An 11,959-nucleotide genomic window follows, 5' to 3' on the forward strand; every position below is an offset into this window, starting at 1 on the left:
CCAGCATCGACTAGTGCATTAAAAAATATGCGCTTCTATAAAAAAAAAAGACAAAGTGTGCCCCCTGATACCGTTTAACTTTTGTTTGAAACATTTTTGAGTGTCGTCAACGGTCCCGAAGATATTCGATTGGATCGATTTACATAGGACACCCTGTATAAAAAAATATACAAATCACGTAATTTCGATTCTTTGTACTTGAAAGAAAATCATAAGCGTACTTCGATTACCAGTCAAAAATCTCAATGCAAAGGGTTCGATAATTTGTCAGAAATAAGTTCGTAAAATTCGGTGGAGGTGGGGGAACGGCTTCGGAAATGAGAATGCTCCGCTTAACCGACGATTCCAGGTCGCTTAAATTTAAGTAACTCGAGCGCGGCGGTGCTTTAAGATTCCAGAGGGCTCCCGATGATATTCATTTTCCGTCGACATGGCTCGCGGGCCCTTTCATAAAAATTCCAAGTTCATTTCGCGTTTCTTCCGGCGCTCCAATTCCGCGTATCGAGGCCCGGAAGTCCGTGAAAAGGAGCCAGCCGCGGAAGGATTCTATTTTCGTGAGTAAACTGCTCCTCTCCGGGAGCAGTCGATCCCGCATTTATGAATTTTTATCCGGTGGAGCCAGGCAGGCGTCCTTTCGCGAGACGTCTCGAGATCCTGCGAGATGCTCCGCGGCGCGCTTCAATTAAGGGACGGTGTACGTGTTCTTTTATTGGAAGTCGACTCTCTCTCTCTCTCTCTCTCTCTCTCTCTCACTTTTTTCTCTCTTTAACTTCGGTTTCTCTCGTCTCAAACGGTCCGCCCCTCCCGGAAGCTCAAAGAGCCGTTCATTGAGAAGTTGTAGGGTAATGGAAATATTTAAATTGACCGGCACGAGCCAGGGAACATTTAAATTGACCCGAATCGACTTCATTGTTGAACGAGACGTCGGAGCTCACGACGAGAAACGAGAATTTTTCCTCCGTTAATAAAACGACTGTTTCATATTCTTACTCCTTCGTTGACGACAGAGAGCGGCGTGCAAAAGTTCCCGAAGACGGATACATTTTTCATCCCGTGTGCCCGGACCGATGTCTCGAACAGCTTTAACTAATGTCGAGCCTGAGAAGTCTGACGCTGTTTGGAATAATGATTTAGTGAATTTTATATTATAATTAATCGATGTGTCAGCAGTGGAATGAGAAGTGGAATGATCAACAAGACTATCGTCGTTATTTTTATTAATTATTTTTATATTTCCAATTTGATGGGTAATATTTTTTCTCAAATTCGGATAAATTATGAAATTCTGCGTCAAAATGTATTAGATGATTGCACAAGTTCTTGCCCGATTTGAAAATCAAATTCAATGGTTAAATTTGAAAGATTTGGTAAAAAAGATTGGTTAAATTAAAATTAAATTTTCTTACAATTAGAAAAGAATGGCGACTATATGTATACTCGATTAATAAAGTTGTATTCTTTAAAATTTAACCATTGAACTTTATTCTCAAATCGGGCACGAACTTATGCAATCATTATGTTATTATACAAAGTGGGATTCTGTTTGAAATTTTAACGACTTCATTAAAAACTTTATCTGAGGTTTACGTAATTTTTAATTTTCCGAAGAAAGTGGGAACAAATAAAATCTTATTTTCAGTGGTGGTAGCCTTTATAGATCCAAAAGAATTAAAAATCGTATTAAATTCCGTGGAATTTTATGTTCGAGCATTTCTTGAACATTTTTCGAAGTCATAAGTGCATAAAGATCCGCTCGACACGAAAAGCGAAATTACTTTCCGAACGAGCTAATATGCCGGAACTAAGTAGAAGCAATTTTCTGTAGCAATTCTTCTAGAAAACGATGCTACACGAAAAAATCGATTTTTCGAAATGCTGTGATATTTCCGATATTCCACACGGTCCAGCGGGATCTATAATACATTTACTTTTTTTATCAGGTGAGCAAAGCTGGTGGAATCACGAGCGACGTAAAAATATCGGTACACCACCCTATTTGAAACGCCCTGCTCATTTCCTGCAGTAGCGGAAACCGATCGGTTCGGCTGACCGGGGGGGAAAGTCGATCTCCAGATAAAACCGAGGTCCATAGAACTGGGTCAACAGTGGCGAGGAGAGTTCTGTCCTCGGAAATCTGCGCAGCCCGCTCGTAAAAAACATCGCCGGCCACGATCAAACCGAGGTTCGAGCTTTTCGGCCTCTGTCTTCCCGCCGGTTTAACGTCTGATTAATGGCCCGTAGGGTTTTCGCGATCTACCAGCTCTCGTAATCTCACCCTCTATCCCTCGGGTCCGGCACCGGCAAGCTTGGATTATCACTGTTCAACAAATTCTGTCTCTTCTCGGTCCTTTTTCAATAACCATCCCTCGGACTTCCGAACGAACAATGCGCGTCTATGAATTTTAATTTTATCTGACTCGTGCAATCAATTTTTCACGTTGAACGTGTCTTGTGAGTTAATGACAAGAGTTTTGAAATTATTTTTTCGTTGGAATTGTTCTTTGAACTCTCCTGAACAAAATCACATAATTTCTTGTTGCATCATCAACAGGTCATTATGTTTAAACAACGCCATCAATACCTAACACACTTTCTTCAATTTTGAAAATGTCTTGTGAATTAATAGTAACTATTATGTAATTGTTTTTTACATAGAATTGTTTTACGAACCCTCCTGAATAGCGTGGGACAGTTGAATGTTGCATTGCAGAGTTGGGCATTAATCGATTAAAATGTTAATCAAGATTGATTGATTAATGTGTACGATTAAAGAAAGTAATCATCGACGATTGATTCAATCGATTGATGAAGTTACTCGTCAATCCTTGATTAAAAAAAGCGTTGATAAATAAGAACATCGAAAAATCGGAGACTGATTCAATCGATTGATGAAGTTAATCGTCAATCATTGATTAAAACAAGAAATCATCGAAAAAACATAAAAGCACGTAAACAGAGTTTGTGTTATAGAACAAATGATAATACGCCTAAACTCAGTTTACATATTTTTCAGTATTCCTATAGTTTTGATTCCGTATTTCATCTCGAAATTTCAGCACAGTTAATCATTAATCAATTATGCGATTGACGATTACAATTGAAAGGAATGTTTGACTGCAACTTTGTCTAATTTTCACGGAAGTCAGTCTCAACGAAAACCTATTTAATTTCTATCTTCCAGAATTATTTCAAAGTATAAAAATTTCGCAGTTCGCTTACCAGCATAATCGAAAATGCATGAAACGCGTTGATAAATTGAACGACTAGTAATAATCGAATTAAAAATGAAAATAGAGCGTAAATGTTTGTTTATAGTTTTTAATAACGGGACCGGTGCAACCGGTAATCGGAACACGGTCGGGAATGAGGACGTTAACCTCTCTCTGCGTAAGTTCGAACTGGGGCAGAGCGTAATAAATAAATTAAAATAGAAAGTTCTCTGCCGCGCGTCTCACGTCTTCTCCCATGTCTGTCATTTTTCTTAAATATTTAAACCGTCCTCCCGAGTCCGACTTTGTTGTAAAAGTGTGTTACAACACCAGCAGACTTGTTTCATTTATTTCCAGAGGGTTGCGCCTGCCTTGCGGTTATTAACTGTATTTACGAACAGCTGTGTATACAATGTGGAAAATATAATTGAGTAATCGTGTATTATTAATTACGATGAATAATAAACTCGACCAACAATTTCCTCTTCAATTTTAACTACTGTTTACCGTTACCGTTGTATCAATTTATTCGCTTGAGATCGAGCACTTTATCATTTACCTCATAGACTTAACAAAACGTCTTAAGTATGTGTTCAAAAATTTTCGAACCAGTATCTTAATGTTGTTAATCGACACAAAAAGTAGTAGACGGATAAAAATGTCTTGTTTACAAATTTTTCAACAATGTCTGACTGAATACGATCTTGTCATAATTATGGAACAGCACGGATAAATCTATAATTTACTGTCCGGTAATTCGAATGTTAAATATACCATGAATTTTCAATGTTTCGCTAAACAAGCGGTCCTCAAAAACAAGCATGTACACGTAATGTTACGATTATTATACTCTCCATCATCCTGGCAATCGAATAATCAATAGCACAGCTCGAACGTTCTCGTGTTCCATTATCCCCGACATTACGAAGAAACAATCGGAGCGCCGCGCCGCGCCGTTCAAAATTCACAATTGAATTATTAATAGACCGCGGATTTCATGCGTCCACCGTACAATATAATTATCTAAATCCAACGGTAAATGAAAAGTTTAATCAACTCCCGCTGTGTATCGCGTGGGTGGCCCGATAAAGCCAGGCTTTTCCAAACAGCTTAAACAGATTCCGGATCGTTTCAAGTTTCTACGAGTCGGCCCGTGCGAGTATTTGCACGAGCATCTACAACCTAATTATTAATAACTCGCGAATAATCGTGCACGCGTTCCGCCGCGGGTATGGTACGACTATTGTTAATCAATAGTTGCTCTGTGCTTGCTTATCGCTAGGAACACATACAGACTCCCTCACTCTCTCCCTCTCACCCTCTGTCTTGTTCTCTCCAGGAATTCGAGTTTTCAATTAAACGGTCCCAGTTTTCGGTGAAAGGGGGGGAAAACGGGCAAACCGAGGTTGCGGAAAATATTATACAATAACCTGTTCGGCGATTCGTAATTGGAAACACGTTGGCAAACGAAACCCTACACAACAGCGCTGCGGTTTGCCCCTATTTTATAAATGATCGCTCGACCCTGGGAAACTCCCTGGACGATTTCCCGAGCACCCGTGCGTCCCTTTGTCGACCAACCTGTATTTGATTTGCAACCCCCTCGTTCACCACCGGTCGATTGCCATTCAATTAACCTTCTTGTTTGCCAGTTGATCAATTGTTTGCAATTAAATAGCTCGAGACGTCCGCCTAAAGGAAAGCGAGCGGGAAACTGTAATTGGTAAGACGCGAGTACAAGATTTCGTATTACCTCCTGCGCTATTCTTGCGGGTTGCCATTTTGTTGTTTGCTCAACGCGGCTATCAATGGTACTCGGATAACAGTTCGTTCATTTTCTGCTTTATAAACTGGATAATATTGGATAGTATATTTTTTATCGGAATTCTTTTTTTACGAAGAGAGTAATGAAAATGGATGATCGTTGAATTAAAAATTACGTGTAAATGCGTGTGTTTTTTTTGTTTCAGTTTTTCACAGAAATGTGACCGTTGCAACAATGGATTTTCGTTATAACAAAAGTTAAGAGCAACAGCAAAAAAGAATACTGAAAATAAAATTAACAAACGGATGATCCCCGAAATGCGTCGATGAATAAAAATAAACTCAATACCAAATATGTATATCTTGAATACATTTTTCACTTGCATTACGTTCTGCAGAGGCGAGGTATTTCCGTGGCAAAATAAAAAAAGCGTTCAATTATATTCATAAGCTTCGTTATCCACGGTTAACGATCCAGAAAATAAATATAAAAATACGTAATTAAATGGCCCATAGCTGGAGCGCGTTCTTTGAAATATTTTCGCAAAAATGTCGAAAGCTTTTCCGGCGCGGCAAACGCATATTTTCGTGAAAAATACTAGATTTTCCGGTTCGTCAGAGCCGTGAAATGACCGCGTCCATGGTATCGAATCGAATTATCGTTCGCGCGGAATGCCCGCGAGTTTTCGAGTCCGGAACACGATGGAATGCGTCGGTGTGCGCGATATTCAGTTTAATATGGCGGCACAGCGGTGCTTTTTATCGGCCCGTTGGACACAGCTGCGAGAGCCGAGGCACGGTGCAGCTGCAGCTGCAACCGGAAAAACGTTTAATGCGATTTGCGACCGCGTTCCGACGGAAAAACAACAGGGATCGCTCAATTCCTGATTTTCTTATCGAGTCCGTGCAATCTGCTTCCATTCGTCATCTTCGTCGTATAGACTACGGGCGAGAACTTCGGTCATTATTCCTTCCTATTCCATTAGAACCGTACTCTATTAACATTGAAACAACGTGTAGATATTATTCTTTCATACTCATCGCCTCAAAATTGCAAGCGTAACAGCACGAACTTCAAAATAATCGAAACGTTACGCGAATAAATCAAACGGTGATTTATTGTAGACATTTTAATTGAAAGTAAATATTTCTCAATAGTTTCAAAACACAACGAAGCAACAGTCAATTAAACTTCCCAATATGTGTGTGATGATTGTCTCCCCACTCTACAATCAGGCAGGGTAGCTTTTTTCCATCGATTCGAATCAATTCCCCTGATAAAAATTGTTTTGCCCGCGGTAGATCCGATGATCTTTCGGACTTCGAATGTTTCTGCACCGAGTGTGCCGACTAATAACAAGATTTGTCGAACGACCACCTTCCAACTTGCAAGGAAACAAAAACAAGGCAAGGAGTATACTATTGAACACTATACTGAACTATGTACAGAAGATCGAGAGCGAGGGTGCCACTCTTGATCTTTATTTATAAAATAAAGGAATGCACGTTACGTGTCGAAGTTCCCAAGCTTCTTCAAACGAACGGAAATTGCTTGTTGAGTTACATCAAGTTCCTCAGCAAGACTCTGCTGTGTTTGACAAGGATTTTCATTCAATAATTGCTCTAATTGCTCGTCCTGCACTTCTTCCGACATTCCACTGCGTTCTCCATCACTGAGATCATAATTTCCACTACGAAACCATTGGAACCATTTCTTGCATGCTTCATAGGTTACACCATTTACACCTAACGCGGAACAGATCATTTTCGTAGCCTCAGTAGTATTTTTCTTTGACTCAAATGCAAAAATACAGTGTCGAATGTGCTGTTTCTTAAACGCCATGCTGCAAAGTATTGGTTTTTCAGGTTATCTACCAATTGGCGTATATTTATGTAGTGCGTTTAGTAGGGTAAGTGTGGATTTATAGTGGAGCAGCGAGGTGAGCTCTGTGTGGTGAAAAAAGAAAGAAAAACAAAGTAAATACATATGTACTTTTTCATTAGTATGTGTCCCAATGTTGTCACGAATGTTGGTTTCTTTTCACCGCGCCGCTATCATCGATGCTCGCAGCTCCACCATAAATCCACCCTAAGGTTCATGCTTTAAAACACCAAAGCGGCGGGAGAAAATTTTCATTTGAAATGCAATCACAATTGAATATATGTAAAGGCACCGAACTTATTTGTACACCTAATATATATATATATATATATATATATATATATATACATTATATATATAATTCCTTAAAAATTAAAAGGAATGTTTAATCGGCAGCATTCCATTCATCGAGGAATTCCGAGAGCGCCAGAGTGCTAGCATTTAATATAAATATTATCGGCCGTCGTTCGCGTCCCGAAATCTATTTCTTGGATGAATAAAATCGAGGGGAACCTCGAATTCCGAGAGAATTATGCGGGCCTGTTTCGATCGCGAAATCAGTGCCGTGTCCGACGAAAACGCGACACTAATTAGCCGTCAAACGTCGCCGCGAATGATCCCGGGCTCGCTTGTCGCCCGGCACCCGATAATTATCCACAATTTCAATTTCATGAAACGATTCCCGTATCGGAGTATTGGCACCCCCGTCGATTCCCGACGAGGTGAGCCACGCTCCTCTAAAAGCTAATTACCAGCCAATACTTTAATATTAATCTGTCGATATTATTATGATCTTGTTTCTCCAATGCTTGCACTCCCGCACGGTAACGGGACTCCACTCTTCTTTTGCCACCGAGCGATCATTTTCCGCGATCGATCCTGTGACGTATTTTTACAGCATATTGTTACAGTATTATTGATAACATTGTCGGGGATTATTTAAACAAGGGTATTTTTAGTTGTCTCCAGGGTGCTTCGAAGACCATTTTTATGAACAATATAATTAGACTGGTATGATAAATATAATATGCATGTTTGTATAATTAAATCATAAGCTGATTGCAGATTATTTACTTTTACTCATTGTTATATTTAATGACGTATGTGGACATACAGTGGGTGTAAAGAGTATTCGTATGCCCTTTAAAATAGGATCACTTTTTTATAATTGTACCAAACGACCTGATTTTTTCTAATCGATTAGAAGCATTCGTTTACGAAATGATATGCAAAAAAGATTTTCTAAAAATTATAATTTACAAGGTCACATGCAAAAATAAAATGCATTTTTTGAAACTTTTTTATTTGGGCCCTCAAAGAAAATTAAAAATAAATATATGTGTATAACTAACATAGATCTACAAAAAATATAAATTTTTTAAAATTTTCATTAAGGGCCCGAATAAAAAAGTTTTGAAAAATGCTTCTTTTATTCTAGCATGTAACCTTGCAAATTATAATTTCTGGGAAAACTTTTTTCATGTCAATTCGTAAACCAATGCTTCCAATTGATTATAAAAAATCAGGTCGTTTGGTACAACTATAAAAAAAGGTTATTCTTTTTTTGAAGGGCGTACGAATACTTTTTACACTCACTGTACATAAAAAAAAAGTTTATATTCTTATAATAGTAAGGTGTATAAGATGCCGCTTTCGCAGCAAGTTCGCGATCCATATGGAAAAACCAATATGTCTATTCATTATTTTATGATAGGTAGATAGTCACAGATTACCTGGGACGCAGGTAGAATTTTCTAAGGGTGTTTAACCCTTTGCACTCGGAGTTTTTATTATCGAGGAATAATTAATTTCATTATGAACGAACCGGATGAAAACAGTAGAACGATGGTTGATGTGACTTCAAACGATAGAGAAATAAAAAAACAAGGTTACCTTCTATCGGCTGATATAATGCAAAACAAAAATGCGAGCGGATTTGCCGCTCGACCGACAAGGAACGATAAAAGCCGTGAAAGTAATATCGCAAAATGGCAAATCACCGCTGTGGTCAAGATTATTATAACCGAACAGGGTAAAAGAAATGGCGCCCACGTGTGGTCGGCATGGCGTCACGACGCTCTCGGAGCTCTCCCTGCGGGCTTCGTTAACGTGCGTCATAAAACACCGCCAGAGGAAACGTTTTTCCCTTTGCCGCTGCAAATCGCTGCGGAAAATTCTTGTCGCATGTTGTTTCGCAGCCGAGATTTTGCGGATTGTTCAATCATCGAACGTTGCGCCCCTCGAAACTCTCTAACTCGCGCCAGCGACATCGCTCTCGATATGTTCATAAATAATATTTTCATTGCCCACTGCAGGAAGAAATTCATTCTTGTTTCAATTAATTAGTCTTCTTAGCAGACTGCGGCTGCATTTCTAGAAAAGAGACTCTTTAATTCAATAATCAAAAACATTCTGGCTTTGATAAAAAGATAGGAATAAAAAAAAACCACGACAACAATGAATATTAAAGATATTCGATAACTCCCTTTGTTGAAAGAATGAAAAATATTCTGTCCATGATATCTTCGATAAAGGGATGAGAATGTGTTAGAAAAGATAATAAAAGATCGCGACGTACTCGAGGAAAATATTAAAGAGGCAGAAATGCTTTCCATTCTGGTGCGAGTAACTTTTTTTCGGAACAACGTTGACAATTTTGATCGAACAGTTTTTTGCGGGGGGGGGGGGGAGTAGAGCTTTCGTTTCAACCGCGAGTCTGTGCAGCCAGTGTTCCTGTTCTCTGGTTACGTGAATGGCGGGCTACGTTTCGTGATTATATACAAACGGAGACGCGTAATAACGCGTCTCGTCGCGTTCTCGTTAATGCCCATTGAAAAAGCGACAGTACGGGTTTCGTGTTTCCGCGTGCATGTGCCCGAACCGTAATTGGCGACGAGCATTTTCATTCCGAGTGCAACGACACCGACGACAGCCATTGTCGCGTATCCTGTACACGGTTTTTTCCCCAACGTTTTTCAAGATGAGCTTCTTCGCTTTACAATTTTTCGCGAGCCACGCGAATTTCAAATTCGCTTAAGCTGGCATTCTGTTTTCCGCGGCCGTGTTCTCACCAATTTTTACGAATTTTCTTTCAGAGGAACTGTTAAACTTTTTCTATTACGATTTTACACACATACGTTTTAAGTGTAAATTATACTAGTCATGGATAAACCGTGAATTTAAAAATCAAAGACGTGGTGCAAGAACGTGTTGCAACGAGAAATTGCATAATTAGTTATAATTGCAAAAGCGCTTCGCTGAAAAATGCAAGCGTGAATAATCGATGAAATAATTATTAAATACTGAATGCACCAAAGTGCCTGTAGAACACTGCGACTATATTGTGCTCTAAATTGCGGAAGTAGACGTCCACATTTAATCTGTCTTCCGCGTTTAACCGAAAATAATTACAGCGTGATTCAGCACCGTAAAAATTGGGAGAACGATTTTCCTCCATTTGCACCGGAAACGCTTCCCGTTCCGCAATCCTAGGTTTCCCGTTCCTCTCATTCCATTCTCTCACTCTTTCTCCTCCGAACTGTATTATCTCGTGAATAATAATCGATCGCGCGATAAATACATCGGCTCGGCAATTAAAATTCTTATTAAACGTCGAACTGTCGCGGAACGATTGGCAAAAACAATTCCACTCGAACTGAAAACACACGACGAAAAGAAAGAAGTCGATTACACTCGCGGAGGAGAGGAAGTCGATTAATTTGCGGTGGAGACGCGTTATTTCGATTTCTCGATGCTCTAACTCGATCCTACGCTAATTGAGACCACAAATTGCGCTTAATCAGTGCTCTCGAGAGGTTCGCGACCATTATTCGCGATCCGATTACGAGCGTACATGAATTCTGAGTCCGTCAGATTTCAATTCTTTTGATCAATTCAGAGCTTTCGAAACCCTGGCCGTGGTTCGATCATCAAGGAGCACCGTGTTTATTAAATGAAAAATAGATTTGTCTCTGAATCTCGATTCATTTCTTTGATAAACTATTTTACCATAATGTGAGCATGAAGTCTTGACGTTCGCAGATTACAAATGTACATTTTATGTTATTTACAAGGTTTAATAAAAATGTAGCAGTATTACATGTGACATTTTTAGGTTCTCTTTGGATTCATAGTACAATTGTCATTCGTGTGACTGCTCCAGAATTATTTCTTTCGAAAATTCCTTTATTTAACACTAAACCTACCATCATCGGTCAAAACAACCGGTTCCAGATTTTTTATTTCACGATTATTGATATAATAAAAATAATTTCATAAGAAATGATTATGTAGATATCTTCAGTGGAGCATATATTACAATAGGAGCTCTGCACAAAGTCTAAATAAAATCAATCTTGTCATTTTTATAAGGGAACATGTGTAAAAAGACAAATTGCCGCTCCTTAAGAATATATATGTATATATATATTTTTTAAATGAAGGTACATATTTTTTATCTTCAATAAAAAATCAAATCATTTGATTTAAATTTTAATAAAAGCAAATTTTTTATTAATTGGGTATTCAACACATCAATATTTTTCTCACAGTTACAGCCAAAATGGCGCCCCTAAATTTTCGCGCCCCGGACAAATGTCCGGGTTGCCCCACCCCCCTAGACCGGGCCCTGCAGCCATCTTTAAGGCTCGGTAGATTTAGTATTAAAGGATAGATTTTTAAATGACGTTTTTTCCAGATTGCTACATGTCGTTACAGATTGTTACGATTACCAACGTGAATCATCGCAGAATATCGAAAATGAATTTTTCAGTGCATCGGCACTAATAATTCGAATTTTCGGTGTAAATAAATCGTTTCGATCCGCAATTTTTATGGTCGCTGGCCCGGCAGCGAACGTATCGAAGCTGCCGCGGATAAGTTGCAAATTTCCAGAAGGGTATCGGAGTGCTGATTCTCTACCGGTCTGGAACGTTGCCAGCAACGTTTTTTCCGCCGCTTTGTAATTACTCGAGGTTCTTCGTCGGGGCCACGGCACCCGATTAAATATCATTTAGTGTAAACTCGGGGAACAGAAGCGAATCGAGGCATCGATCGAACCCGGGCCCGGTGAACCGAACATTGTGAGGACTCACGGAATCGGTGA

At 39.2% G+C, this 11,959-nt stretch overlaps 1 protein-coding gene across 11 annotated transcripts in view; it reads right to left on the reverse strand.

Annotated features, from left to right (window-relative positions):
* LOC143212889 (phosphatase and actin regulator 2) overlaps nt 1–11,959 on the reverse strand; it is a 422,446-nt gene that overhangs the window by 64,448 nt on the left and 346,039 nt on the right. The gene's annotated exons all lie outside the window — the stretch shown is intronic.

Source organism: Lasioglossum baleicum, chromosome 1 (assembly GCF_051020765.1).
Source record: "Lasioglossum baleicum chromosome 1, iyLasBale1, whole genome shotgun sequence".
Classification (NCBI taxonomy): Eukaryota; Metazoa; Arthropoda; class Insecta; order Hymenoptera; family Halictidae; genus Lasioglossum; species Lasioglossum baleicum.